The following is a 13059-nucleotide window of genomic DNA, read 5'->3' on the forward strand; positions in this document are numbered from 1 at the left end:
GCCGTGCTGCGTGTTCTGCTTCTTGCAGTATGCGTCATTTCAAAGCCTGTACAGCAGCTGTCCTCGCTTACCCCCCATCCAGGTGCGTTAAGTGCCTGCCACTTCGCGTCTCTGCCGCTCGGAAAGCGGGGGTATTTTGGGGAGGCTGAATGCAAGCTGATGGATCAGAGGCTGTCTTTCTGCTGCTGATCTGCATGTTCTGCTTGTCGCGCTGTACACTGATCATTTAAAACACTGAACAATAGCTGTCCTTTGGTCTCACTGCTTTGTCTTGCGGGATGTTAAAGTGTCTCTTGTGGGAAGTGTCTCCCTGAGATGATCACGTCTCGACCCAAAATGTTTTTATATAGAGATATATACTTAGTCTATATATATATAGTATATATATATATATATATATATATATATATATATATATATATATATATATATATATATATATATACTAGCAAATAATGCTTAATTCTAGTCAGTTGGCTATGACTTGTATACAAATGGAAATGAGCTGCTATATATATAATAATAATAGAACACTCCATGGGAAATAAAGTGTTGATCATTCAGTCACATTTTGGCTTCAGCCAACTTGATACTAAACAAAAGTGATGTCATACCCGAAGTGTCTGCAGAGGGAGAAGAGCAAAAAACATTAGGACACAGCGTCAACCCCTGGAGTGGAGGTAGAAGTACAAGCACTAGAGCCCTTCAGCTGTCCCTTATACGCACATATGTGACAGTGGACCAAAAATAAGTAGAGAGACATAGAAAACTTGTAGCCAAAGTGATTTCCCAAAGCAGTAGTCATTGAAACACTAATGCAAATCTGTATACATACGATTCATAGGATTTCTCAGTAAATTTATGGTGCATTCAGAAAGTATTCAGACCCAATCACATCTTTTACTCAATAGCCCAGAATGAAAAGGTGAAAACATCAATCAAAAAAAAAAAAGCAAAAAATCATACTGACAAGTATTCACACATTTTCCTCAGTACTTTGTTGAGGTATTGATTCCAGACTAAAATATTCTTGGGTCTGATGCAAAAAGCTTCACACACCTGGATTTGGAGATTTTCTCAGATTGTCCTTTGTAGATCCTCTCAAGCTCTATTAGGTTGAACAGAGATTATCAATGGACAGCTATTTTCAGGGCTCTCTGGAGATGTTTGATTGGGTTCAACTCTGGGTTCTTGCTGGGCCACTCAACAATATTCACAGAGTCATCCCTAAGCCACTCCCGTGTTGTCTTCGCTTTGTGCTTAGGGATAGTGTCCTGTTGGAAGGTGAACCTTCAGTCCAGTCTGAGGTCCAGTGTGCTCTGGAACTGGTTTTTATTAAGAATATCACTGTACTCCAATTAGCTTTCCCTCAAACTTATCTCATCTCCCAGTGCCAGTTGCTGAAAAATAATCCTACAACATGATGATGTCACTACCCTGCTTCACTGCTTAAACAGAATAAAACAACCTCCAGAAACAGACAGACTTGAAGCCAAACAGTTCAATCTTGGTCTCATCAGACCAGAGAAACTTGTTTGTCATTGTCTAGAAGTTTTTTAGGTGCTATTTCTGAAAACTTCAAGAGGGCTTTTATTGTGGCCTTGCCAATCTGCCAAAAAGCCTAGATTAGTGGTGTGTTGCAGTTGTGCTTGTCCTTCTGGAAGTTCCCCTCATCTCTAGTCATGGCAGTTCCAACTTAATTCATTTAAGAATTATTGAGGTCACTGTGCTGTTAGAAACTTTCAATGCTGCAGAAACTTTTTGTAGCCTTCTCTAGATCAGTGCCTCAACAAAACCGTGGGACCATTTATAAAATGGTGAGAGCCTTTTCCATGTCTAATTAATTGATTTGACCATAGGCGGACCCAATACAAGGTGCAGAAACATCTCAATAACGATCAACAGAATGGGATGCACCTGAACCAAATTTCAAGTGTCATCAACAAAGGGTCTGATTACTTCTTCCACTGTAATATATCAGTGTTTTATTTTTATTACTTTTGTAACAATTCCTATAAATATTTTTTTACTTTGTCATTCTGGGCAATTGAGTGCTACTTGATTAGAGAAAAAAATAATTTAAGTTATTTAGCACAAGGCTGCAACATAGCAAAATGTGTAAAAAGTGCAGGGGTCTGAATACTTTCTAAAGGCACTGTATATTATTTCTAGCATTATTTAGGTTATGTATAAAATTGTTGGCTGAAGAAGAGGGAGGAGACGTGTCTGGAGGCAGGAGGAGAGGAGGAAAGTAAAGAAAGTGGAACTGAGGGTAGGAACTTTGAATGTTGGCAGTATAACTGGTAAGGGGAGAGAGTTAGCAGATATGATGGAGAGAAGGAAGGATGATATATTGTGCGTGCAAGAGACTAAATGGAAGGGGAGTAAAGTCAGGTAGATCGGAGGTGGATTCAAATTGTTCTATCATGGTGTGGATGAGAGGAGAAATGGAGTAGGGGTTATTCTGAAGGAACAGTATGTCAAGATTGTTTTGGAGGTGAAAAGAGTGTCAGACAGAGTGATGATTATGAAGCTGGAAATTGGAGGTGTGATGATGAATGTACGCATACGCACCACAAGTTGGGTGTGCAATGGGTGAGAAAGAAAATTTTTGGAGTGAGTTGGATGAAGTGATGGACAGTGTACCCAAGGGACAGAAAGTGGTGATCGGAGCGGATTTCAATGGACATGTTGGTGAAGGGAACATTGGAGACAAGGAGGTGATGGGTAGGTATGGTGTCAAGGAGAGGAATGAAGAAGGTCAGAGGATAGTGGATTTTACCAAAAAGATGGACATGGCTGTGGTGAATACGTATTTTAAGAAGAGGGTGGAACATAGGGTTACGTACAAGAGTGGAGGAAGACGCACACAGGTAGATTACATCCTATGCAGAAGAGTTGATCTGAAGGAGATTGAAGACTGCAAAGTGGTGGCAGGGGAAAGTGCAGTTAAGCAGCATAGGATGGTGGTCTGTAGGATGACATTGGAGATCTAGAGGAGGAAGAGAATGAGGGCAGAGCCAAGGATCAAATGGTGGATGTTGAAAAAGGAAGACTGCAAGGTTGAGTTTAGGGAGGAGTGGAAACAGGCACTGGGTGGTAGTGAAGAGTTACCAGACAGCTGGGAAACTACAGCAGATGTAGTAAGAGTGACAGTAAGAATGGTGCTTGTGTAACCGACTGCAATCTGCTTTTTCCTGCGTTGTGTAAATAATTGTCACATAGGCACGTTGGGTTAGAACACAAGCTTTTATTTTCCTCTTCCAGTAAATTCCTTTGCAATACAAAAGGAAAGATATAGACAGCGTCACATACACGTCTTCTTCCCTCTGCCCCTACAGCGTCCACCGCGCTTCTCGCGTTATTTATACAAACACATTACATATAAAACTATTTACAAAAAATTTACTCCAATTTTCCAAAGAAAACTATTTACATAGCTTTATACAAAAAAAATTCAAATTTTGATTATATATTCTTAACAAATGAAAAGAATATATATATATATATATATTTATATATCATACCTTTGCAAAACAAAAGGAAAGAAATAGACAGACCGTCACATACATGTCTTCTTCCCTCTGCCTATTAAATAATAAATTAAATCGATTATAAATTATTAACACAAAGTAAATTAAAAAAAATAAAAATATATCGGGAAAGAAACTGAAACCACAACCTACCCCTACAGCGTCCACCGCGCTTCTGGCGTTAGAGCCAAAAACGTGGTGCATGCAGGTTGTGAGGTGTGACGCTAATTAACGCTCGTGCTACAACAGATTATATTGTTGGTATACTATAAACTATTTACAGGGATCAACACTTTTGGGGAAGTTCATAATAAAAAAAATAAATAAAATTATAGATAACATTTTACACTTTGCTACACTTGGCGTAACATCTGGAAAGAGGAAGGAGGAAAAGGAAACCTGGTGGTGGAATGAGGATATACAGGAGAGTAGATAGATAGAGATAGATACAGAGGAAGAAGATGGCAAAGAAGTGGCATAGTCAGAGAGATGCAGAAATTTAGACAAGAGTACACGGAGATAAGGCGCAAGGTGAAGAGAGAGGAGGTAAAGGCTAAAGATGATGAGTTGTATGACAGGATAGACACGAAGGCGGGAGAAAACGACCAACTGGCTAGACAGAGGGAGCAAGCTGGGAAAGATGTGCAGCAGGTTAGGGTAATAAAGGATAAAGATGGAAACGTACTCACACGTGAGGAAGGTGTATTGAGCAGATGGAAAGAGTACTTTGAGAGGCTGATGAATGAAGAGAACGAGAGAGAGAAGAGGTTGGATGATGTGGAGATAGTGAATCAGGAAGTGCAACGGATTAGCAAAGAGGAAGTAAAGACAGCTATGAAGAGGATGAAAAATGGAAAGGCCGTTCATCCAGATGACATACCCATGAAAGCATGGAGGTGTTTAGGATAGATGGCAGTGGAGTTTTTAACCAGATTGTTTAATGGAATCTTGGAAAGTGAGAGGATGCCTGAGGAGTGGAGAAGAAGTGTACTGGTGCTGATAGCACATCTGCTTATTTCTTAGTCATCTCTTAGTCCTCTTTCAGTACATTTTGTTTTTCACTTGATCTGGCTATCTAGTTTTCTGATAGGCCCGAAGAGGTTTGTGAGATTTATTAACCCTTTGTGCCAATTCTTTAAGCTGAATTATGAATGCTATATTTTAATATGGAAAGCATATCAAAACACTGTCTAATTTTCCTTACATAAGCACCAGGCTTTAGACCAGTTAAAAAGCTGCTTTTTAATTTTTGCAAACTACAAGGTAGAATGAATTGACTTAGACCACGAGTTCACATCCTGGCCAGGAAAGGAACCACAAATCATTCTTGTTTGGTGGCCCATCCACCCATAAGTTACTTTACAAATTTAACTCATGGTCAAAAAACTCAAAGTAGAAATCACATCAAAGAATCATAAAGATACAAACAGATTTATAGTTTGCTTTCTTTTTTTGAGATATCTGCAAACTTGGATAATTAAGTGGCCCTAAGGAACTGAAAATTGTAGCCTGTACCCCTGACATTACTTTATTCATGGCCTTCACCAAATATGCTAGCAACCAGTAAACAAAATCACGCAAACTGGCAACTCCTGTAATTATATATATAAAAACATAAATAACCTGAGTCTGAAAAATTAATGTCAAGAATGGCTACTCCAAAACATATGAAGCTATACAATTCCTGTGAAAAACAAATAGAATAACAATGAAAAATTACCAATCACAACAGGCTCAGCTAGAACGGATAAAAGACAATTGATTTGGGTTTCCTACCAACTGAGCAAGTGAACCCACCTAGGAATTTCTTCATATAGTAATGCAATGCTCTTTAATTAAGCAAGGATCATGCAAATAGCTTGCAAACTTGAGGGAAAAACAGTAATTAAAATTATATTATTTCAAACCTATATACTAGTTTTTAAAGCAACAAACTAATGTAAACCTGTTGATGAAATGTGTCAAAATAATGTAGAAAATTTTGAATTTCTGGAGCCCTAACATTTGGAACAAGAGAAAGTGTAAATTTATTTTATAATGTCAATTAAAACCACCTAACCTCTGAGTAATGGCATATTTAAGTATAATGAAGCAAAAGGTAAGCAATAAATAATAAACTTAGTGGAAGTTACTGGAACATCTGTCATAAACACTAACCCTGGGACATCATCAACTTTCATACAATTAAACAGAAGGCCGTTTTCAATTAACTTACTTTAATTATGTATCTCTTGGATGAAAGTGGAAAAACAGGAAGTTAACTTCTGGAACAATCAGCATCAGATATAAACAGGAAACACAATTCACATGGAATTGAGTTTTTTAAATGAAGACAGGACTCTTGACCAATGAATGAGGGGAAGAGACTGATTGATCTTCAGTTCAAAAGTTCAGTCCTGTATCCTGTTTATGCCTGACATTGATTTTTTGGAAGCATTTATTCAATAATATTTCAGCAAAAATGCATGTGTTTTACAAATTGTGAGCATACAACTGGATAACTGACATGTGGATTATGGGAGTATTGTCCAGAGTTGGTCACCATAAAGTGCTATTCTAGTAGAAACCTTTTTACCTCCATTTTCCATGAAAATTAAAATCTCCGGAAAGATTAAAATTTTCTCTAGGGTCATCACTTCAAAACATATGAGAGAAGTAACATATAAAAACTTCATTTTTGGGTGAAGTTTTCCTTCAACCAAATCTTCTAAATATCATTACCGAAATGCACCTCTGTATAAATATGTTCTACACTCCATTAGATTCAGTTCTTTCTTGTGCATAAAACCTTTTCAACATTTTTCTCTTATATATTGTACGTATTACTGCTCTAACCCTGGTTCAGGTTCCGCATATGCTGTTTTCTGTACTTCACGGTGTTTGATTGAGTTTCACCTCACAGTTTAATTATTAGAAAGCAGACTGACTAGAGACCCTAAATGGACCCAGTGACCCGTATATATATATATAAAAAATGACCTGCAATAGTCTGGCCCATCTTCTGCCTTCGGTCTGGGTTCCCCGCCTTGATCAAAGCAGGTTCAGAAAATAGGCAGATGGGTTTGAAAGGATTAATATGTTCAATTATCATGGCATTCATGTGTTTAGGTAAGAATATATTAACTTTGGTCATCTGTGTCATCATACCACAGCCTTTACTGGGACTGTATGAAAGGGGACACAGAGGCAGGATTTGGAGGTTGCACAGTGACTCGTATGCCAGTGTTTCCCTTGTATTGCCTGGTAATTATGAACCCAGAAGGTGAACAGTATCTCACCTTGTGGTGTGCCTTTCCGCTTCACAGGATCAATACCATGGGGTCTTTAGTAGTGTTGAAGTCCACACTATTGATGATTAGATGCAAATTTATTTACACCTTTTCCATAAAGGGCTTCCACTTGGCAGCTCAACCCTTGTCATGTTTCCTTCTGTGGTTATTTCATTTCATTTTGTAATCAGTATTATCATATTTTCAGATCTAAAATGTAAGTTTCTTATTGCAGCCAAGGCCTCTAAGGTACATAATAATATTTATTCAGTCCCTTGAACTGAAGTACACAATCTCATTTCCTGGCAACATGCATCAGTTATTTGAAGGATGGATCAGAAGCATCTGAACGCATTTTTGATTTGCAGATAACAAGTGAGATAACAGCCACTCGAGATGCAAACTGCTGAAGCTGCACAAATGTCTTTTGTGGTAACGTAGCCTTTTATACAGATATGAGTTTCGTTATATGACCATCTACCCTCAGATTATAATTTAAATTCAAAATGAAATTTAATAATGAATGAAAAAAGGATCATTTTGAAAGCACACAGTTTATTTTTTAGTTTGTATTTATGTGTCTAGTTGAAAAATACAGATTAATATTTTAACACTTCAGTAGTGCGGCTTTTGCAAATCTTATTAATAAAACTTAACATTTTAAACACCTTGTACTTTAGGTTATAAATATTTAATAATAATGATACCGGTTGATATGAAAATTTGCATAATGATACATGACAATATGTTTTCTTTTCCAAATGATAAAAATATATTCATTATTCATTACAATTACTGATATTAAAAATAATAAAAAAAATGGCTGAGTTAGCTAAGTCGCCCTAATTCAGGGTGTTCATAAGAAATGTAATAATTTACTTCATGGGGTAGAAGTACATAATAAACAAGAATAGCTATGTCATATATATGAGTTATAAAAATGTGTGCTTAAATTTAAATGTTTAAAGTCTAAATATTCTCGATTGTAACAAAAGTTTGTCATTTTTTACCCTCTGAGCGATGGGCACATAGAGGGATAGATCCCTAATAAAAATAACATAATAAAATAATTGAAAATGACATCATAATCAAAATTAGTGACCTTGAAATAGTCTAAAATGATACCCTACATGCTTATGTTTGAAATGTGTTGTTTTTGACCTTCTGGAAGTGGCACTTAGAGGGCCAGGACCTCCGGTACAGAATCAGATATTAAAAATATTATCATATTTGTGATCAGCAACCTTGACACTTCACATGCTACTATTACAGATCTCCATTTTTTCTAGATTTTGTGAAAAGACACCTTGTATCCCATTAGGCGTCAGTTAATGTGGCATGCACACTTTGAAGCCCTTCTGATAATTTGTATTAAATACGCCTATTGGTTTACTTTTTATTATAACAGTGTAATTTCCTGCACAGATGGTTACAAAATTATGGCCTTAAATGATTGTTTTGTGGACTAGTAGAGCAAAAACAGGGATGAAAACCTTAACATCTTGCATGACTAGACTTCAAGACGAGTTCAACAGTATATCATATGTATTATTATTATCTGCCACCCTTAAATTCAGTTATTTTTTGATAGTTAGAGAACAAAATGGAATGAAAGTCTGGATTTTGCTGCTGTTCTATTATGTATTTAATTTTCATTTTCTCTTCTATCTCATTTTTCTTCACAGGGCAGTTTGTGATATTTTTGATGGTCAGTCAGTCATTCACCAACCTGCTATGTCCAAACACAGAGTCATGGGGGTCTGCTGGAGCTAATCCCAGCCAGCACAGGGTGCAAGGCAGGAACAAACCCCAGGCAGGGCGCCAGCACACAGCCACCCACACACGAAGCACACACTAGGGACAATTTAGGATCGCCAGTGCACCTAACCTGCATGTCTTTGGACTGTGGGAAGAAACCGGAGCACCCCGAGGAAACCCATGCGGACACGGGGAGAATATGCAAACTCCATGCAGGGAGGACCTGGGAAGCGAAGCCGGGTCTCCTAACTGTGAGGCAGCAGGGCTACCCACTGTGCCACCCTATTTTGATGGTTTGATTATCAATTGTAAACTAAAACACCACTGCAGACAAAATTAATAAACCATAAAATAAAATAAATGTCAAGTTTATCTTCCATGTTATCTAAGAAAAGTTGGCCTACATTTCACAAGTATTCAGTTCTAATTCTTTCCTTCCCAGTAACCTCTTCTCCAGCAAATGACAAGCACTTTTGGAATGCCAGAAGTAAGACAAATGTCTCACTTATGTTGTGAAAAATTGCTAAGAATTGCTGCTCAGTGAAAGAACAAACACCATTACAGTACCATCTTCTGAAAGACCAGCCTCAGGGTGCAACTAATTTAGTCATCTGAAGGCTTTACTCAACGTATGAACATTTACATTTTCCTAAACCAAGGTAATGTTGTCTTCAAAATAGTGATGGGCAATTTACAAATGATTCATATTTTTTGAACAGCTCTTTTTTTTTAGTAAATCATGAGAACTGACTTACAAGCAGGAACTAACCGACAGTAGAGCTCAACAGGAGTATTAAAGCGCATGCACGATACCATCAGCCTCTTTTCTTTAAATGTTCAAATTATGTGTGCACTTTTAAGTACCGCCTGTCTGATTCATGATTCTTTCTAGTAAGAGCATCATCATCGCCTAATGAGAACTCTGTATTTGATCATTGTTTTTTTCATCATACAAGTACAATACATTAACGAACGAATTATTTATATATAAATAATTTAAGGCATATATATTTAATTTTTCATATATAATGCATGGTATATTAGATTGTATTAATTGTTTTGTACAATTCATTATTGGAATTGTTTCAAACAGAATATATAAACGTAATATTAAACTAAAACTTTTATGTCACTTTGTACATTCACCAAATTAGTCACACCAAATGGAACTATTATTCTGATTTCTAACAATTATTTGTTTTCAACTTTACTTTAGTGCACACCTTTTATAGAATATTGAATGCACAGAGCATGTATCATTCACTGATTCTTTCAACTTCCAGATAAATCATTACCTGATTAATTTCCAGATAAATCAATCTCATTCATTTGACACACAGACAAATCTCACGATTTACGTTCATTTGATTTCTGAACAAATCATTACCCAAAAACAAGTTTCACAATACATGCTCATTTGGTTCATGAATGAATCATTACCTGAGAATGAGTTGCATAATTCTGTAACGTTCTGTGAATCTTAAATGTGTTAAAACCCTTTGTGTATTGAAAAAAAACAAGTTTGTATTTATTGTTATGTTAAATATATAATTAATTAGATATACTATAAAGAGGAGACAAGATAATGCCAAAGAGTTGGGGCACCACCCTAATAACCCTGTATAATTAGAAGAGTTGAAAACACAAAATACACACAAAACGTTGGGGATGTGCCTTCTCAGATGAGAGCTCAAAATAGAACTGATTTCAAAATGGCCGAACTTCCCGTCATATGGGTTCCAGGCAGAAAGAGTTGGATCCAGGAGGGTAGACAGGAAGTGACGTCAGTGGTGACGTCCATGTTCCATTCTACAGGAGAAGGAAGATAGAAGGCATTAGAACACAGTGCTGAACAGGGCTCAGCAGGTAATTACCATCACATTATTTTTTCTCCAGCCGTCTGGAGTTTTTTTTGTTTTTTCTGTCCCCCCTGGCCATTGAACCTTACTCTTATTCGATGTTAATTAATGTTGATTTATTTTGTTTTCTTATTGTGTCTTTTATTTTTCTATTCTTTATTATGTAAAGCACTTTGAGCTACTGCTTGTATGTAAATGTGCTATATAAATTAATGTTGTTGTTGTTGTTGATCACTAGAGCCCTTAAGCTGCCGCCGATGTGTATCTGCTTGATAATACATACATACATACATACATATACTGTATATAAAATCATGCACAAATTATTAAATTATATATTTGTAATGTGATCATAGGGTTCGACCCCCCCACACTACCCATATTTGCCACCATCTAATCCTATGAATGAATCAAACAAATCAGTTGAATCAAAAGAATCAATTCACTTAAATGGGTGATTAAAAAAATCTTAGAAGTGAAGTGAACTGAAAGGACCATCAGTATGTCAAAATAAACCTCTCTAAACTGGACATTCAAACTGTCAGAATACGAAAGGTTATCAGCAACTATAGTACTGACAAACTCAATACCCATCCATAAGATCTTTTCAGCTCAGTGCAACCCAATGTTCAGGTTAACAGTAATTAAATTGATAAATACAGTGATCCCTTGCTGTATCGCGCTTTGACTTTCGCGGTTTTGCTCTATCGCGGATTTTATATGTAAGCATATGTAAATGTATATTGCGGATTTTTCGCTGATTCGCGGATTTCTGCGGACAATGGGTCTTTTAATTTATAGTATATGCTTCTTCAGTTTGTTTGCCCAGTTGATTTCATACAAGGGACGCTATTGGTGGATGGCTTAGAAGCTACCCAATCAGAGCATGTATTACGTATTAACTAAAACTCCTCAATGATATATGATATGCTTCCAGCGCGGTGCTTGATTGTTTGCTTTTTTCTCTCACTCTCACTGACTTTCTCTGCTCCTGACAGAGGGGGTGTGAGCAGAGGGGCTGTGTGCCTAGAGGATACGGACGCTCCTCTACAAAATGCAGCTATTTCACTGTGCTTCGGCAAACTTAAAAGCCCAAAAGCACATATTGCTTTTTTGATTGTTTGCTTTTCTCTTGCTCTCTGTCTCTGTCTCTCTCTCTCTCTCTGACATTATCTGCTCCTGACACGCATTCCTTTGAAGATAAGATATGTTTGCATTCTTTTAATTGTGAGAAAGAACTGTCATCTCTGTCTTGTCATGGAGCACAATTTAAACTTTTGACTAAAGGGTGTTATTTCATGTCTAGAGGGCTCTAATAATGTTAACAGTGTGGGAGAGTTTATAAGGGCTTAAAATATATAAAAATAACCATACAAACATATGGTTTCTGGAACGCAACCCCCGCGATCGAGGAGGAATTACTGTACATCTAAATCTTCTTCTTCGTATTTCGGCTGCTTCCGTTAGGAGTTGCCACAGTGAATCATCTAAAAAATTGTTGTCCGCATATTGATTTGGCAAAGTTTTACACCGGATGCCCTTCCTGACATAACACTCCCCATTTATCCGGGCTTGGAACTGGCACTAAGAAACTTACTGGTTTGTGCATCCCCTGTGGCTGGGTTGATTAATATATCTATATAATTTATATTATTAATAATTACAAATTGTATGAGTTATTATTTTGTGCGGTTTAAAAGTTTTGAAGACTCTGTGTTCTAAGTTTGAAGCTAGCATTACCCCTACAGAGATGTTTTCTGTGTAGGAACTGATTATGTGGAGGTGATGGAAGAACAAAAAGGGAAGGAAAAGAACTGGAGATTAATATGTTTGGACTGAGATAGTAAGGATGTAATAAGCACAAAGAAGAATACCAGTTGCATTAAGTGTCTCTGACTGTAACTGATACTGTTTTGGACTGCAGCATTTCTTACACCAAGCCTCTTGCAGCCTCATTACTCCTGCCATAAAGGTTTTCTACAGTACATTGAAACATACAAATTTTGCAGCCACTATAAAAACCTTTTAGAAATATTGTGGCCAGGTGCCCCGAGAGTACCAACAGTGTCTTCCCTGAGCCATTTCAACAGTGGTAAGTGGTGGATGGCTACTGGGTGTTAACAGGTATCATGCCTGTTGAGATCTGAAACTCACCCTTAGACAGAGGCTGAAGAACAATACAACCCAGCACATCAGCAAACCTGCAATGTGTGGAAAGCAAGGTACAGACAGCACTATAAGGAAAATGCACATCTTCATGTGATTTCCTTAAACATAATATAATATAATATAACATAATATAATACAATATAATATAATCTATATAATGAAAGTCCAGTGCGGTGTCTGTGTCAAGGTCTGCGTTCCTTTTGGCTGTATAGCCACCCCGTAGAAAAGCCCCAGTCCATCTCCTCGCAGAATTCCTGCTTACCCCACACCCGTTCTTTCCCCTTTGCTTTTATTTTTCCTGTTCCTGCAAATCTTTTCAAAACAAAAGTAAAGAAATAGACAGAGCGTCACATTAACGTCTTCTCCCCTCTGCCTTAAATAATCAATAAATAATCAATAAAATGAACTAAAAAAATCACAAAAGAAACAGAAACCACAACCTACCCTTACAGCGTCCACCGCGCTTCTGGC

This window comes from Polypterus senegalus, chromosome 5 (assembly GCF_016835505.1).
Source record: "Polypterus senegalus isolate Bchr_013 chromosome 5, ASM1683550v1, whole genome shotgun sequence".
NCBI lineage: Eukaryota > Metazoa > Chordata > Cladistia > Polypteriformes > Polypteridae > Polypterus > Polypterus senegalus.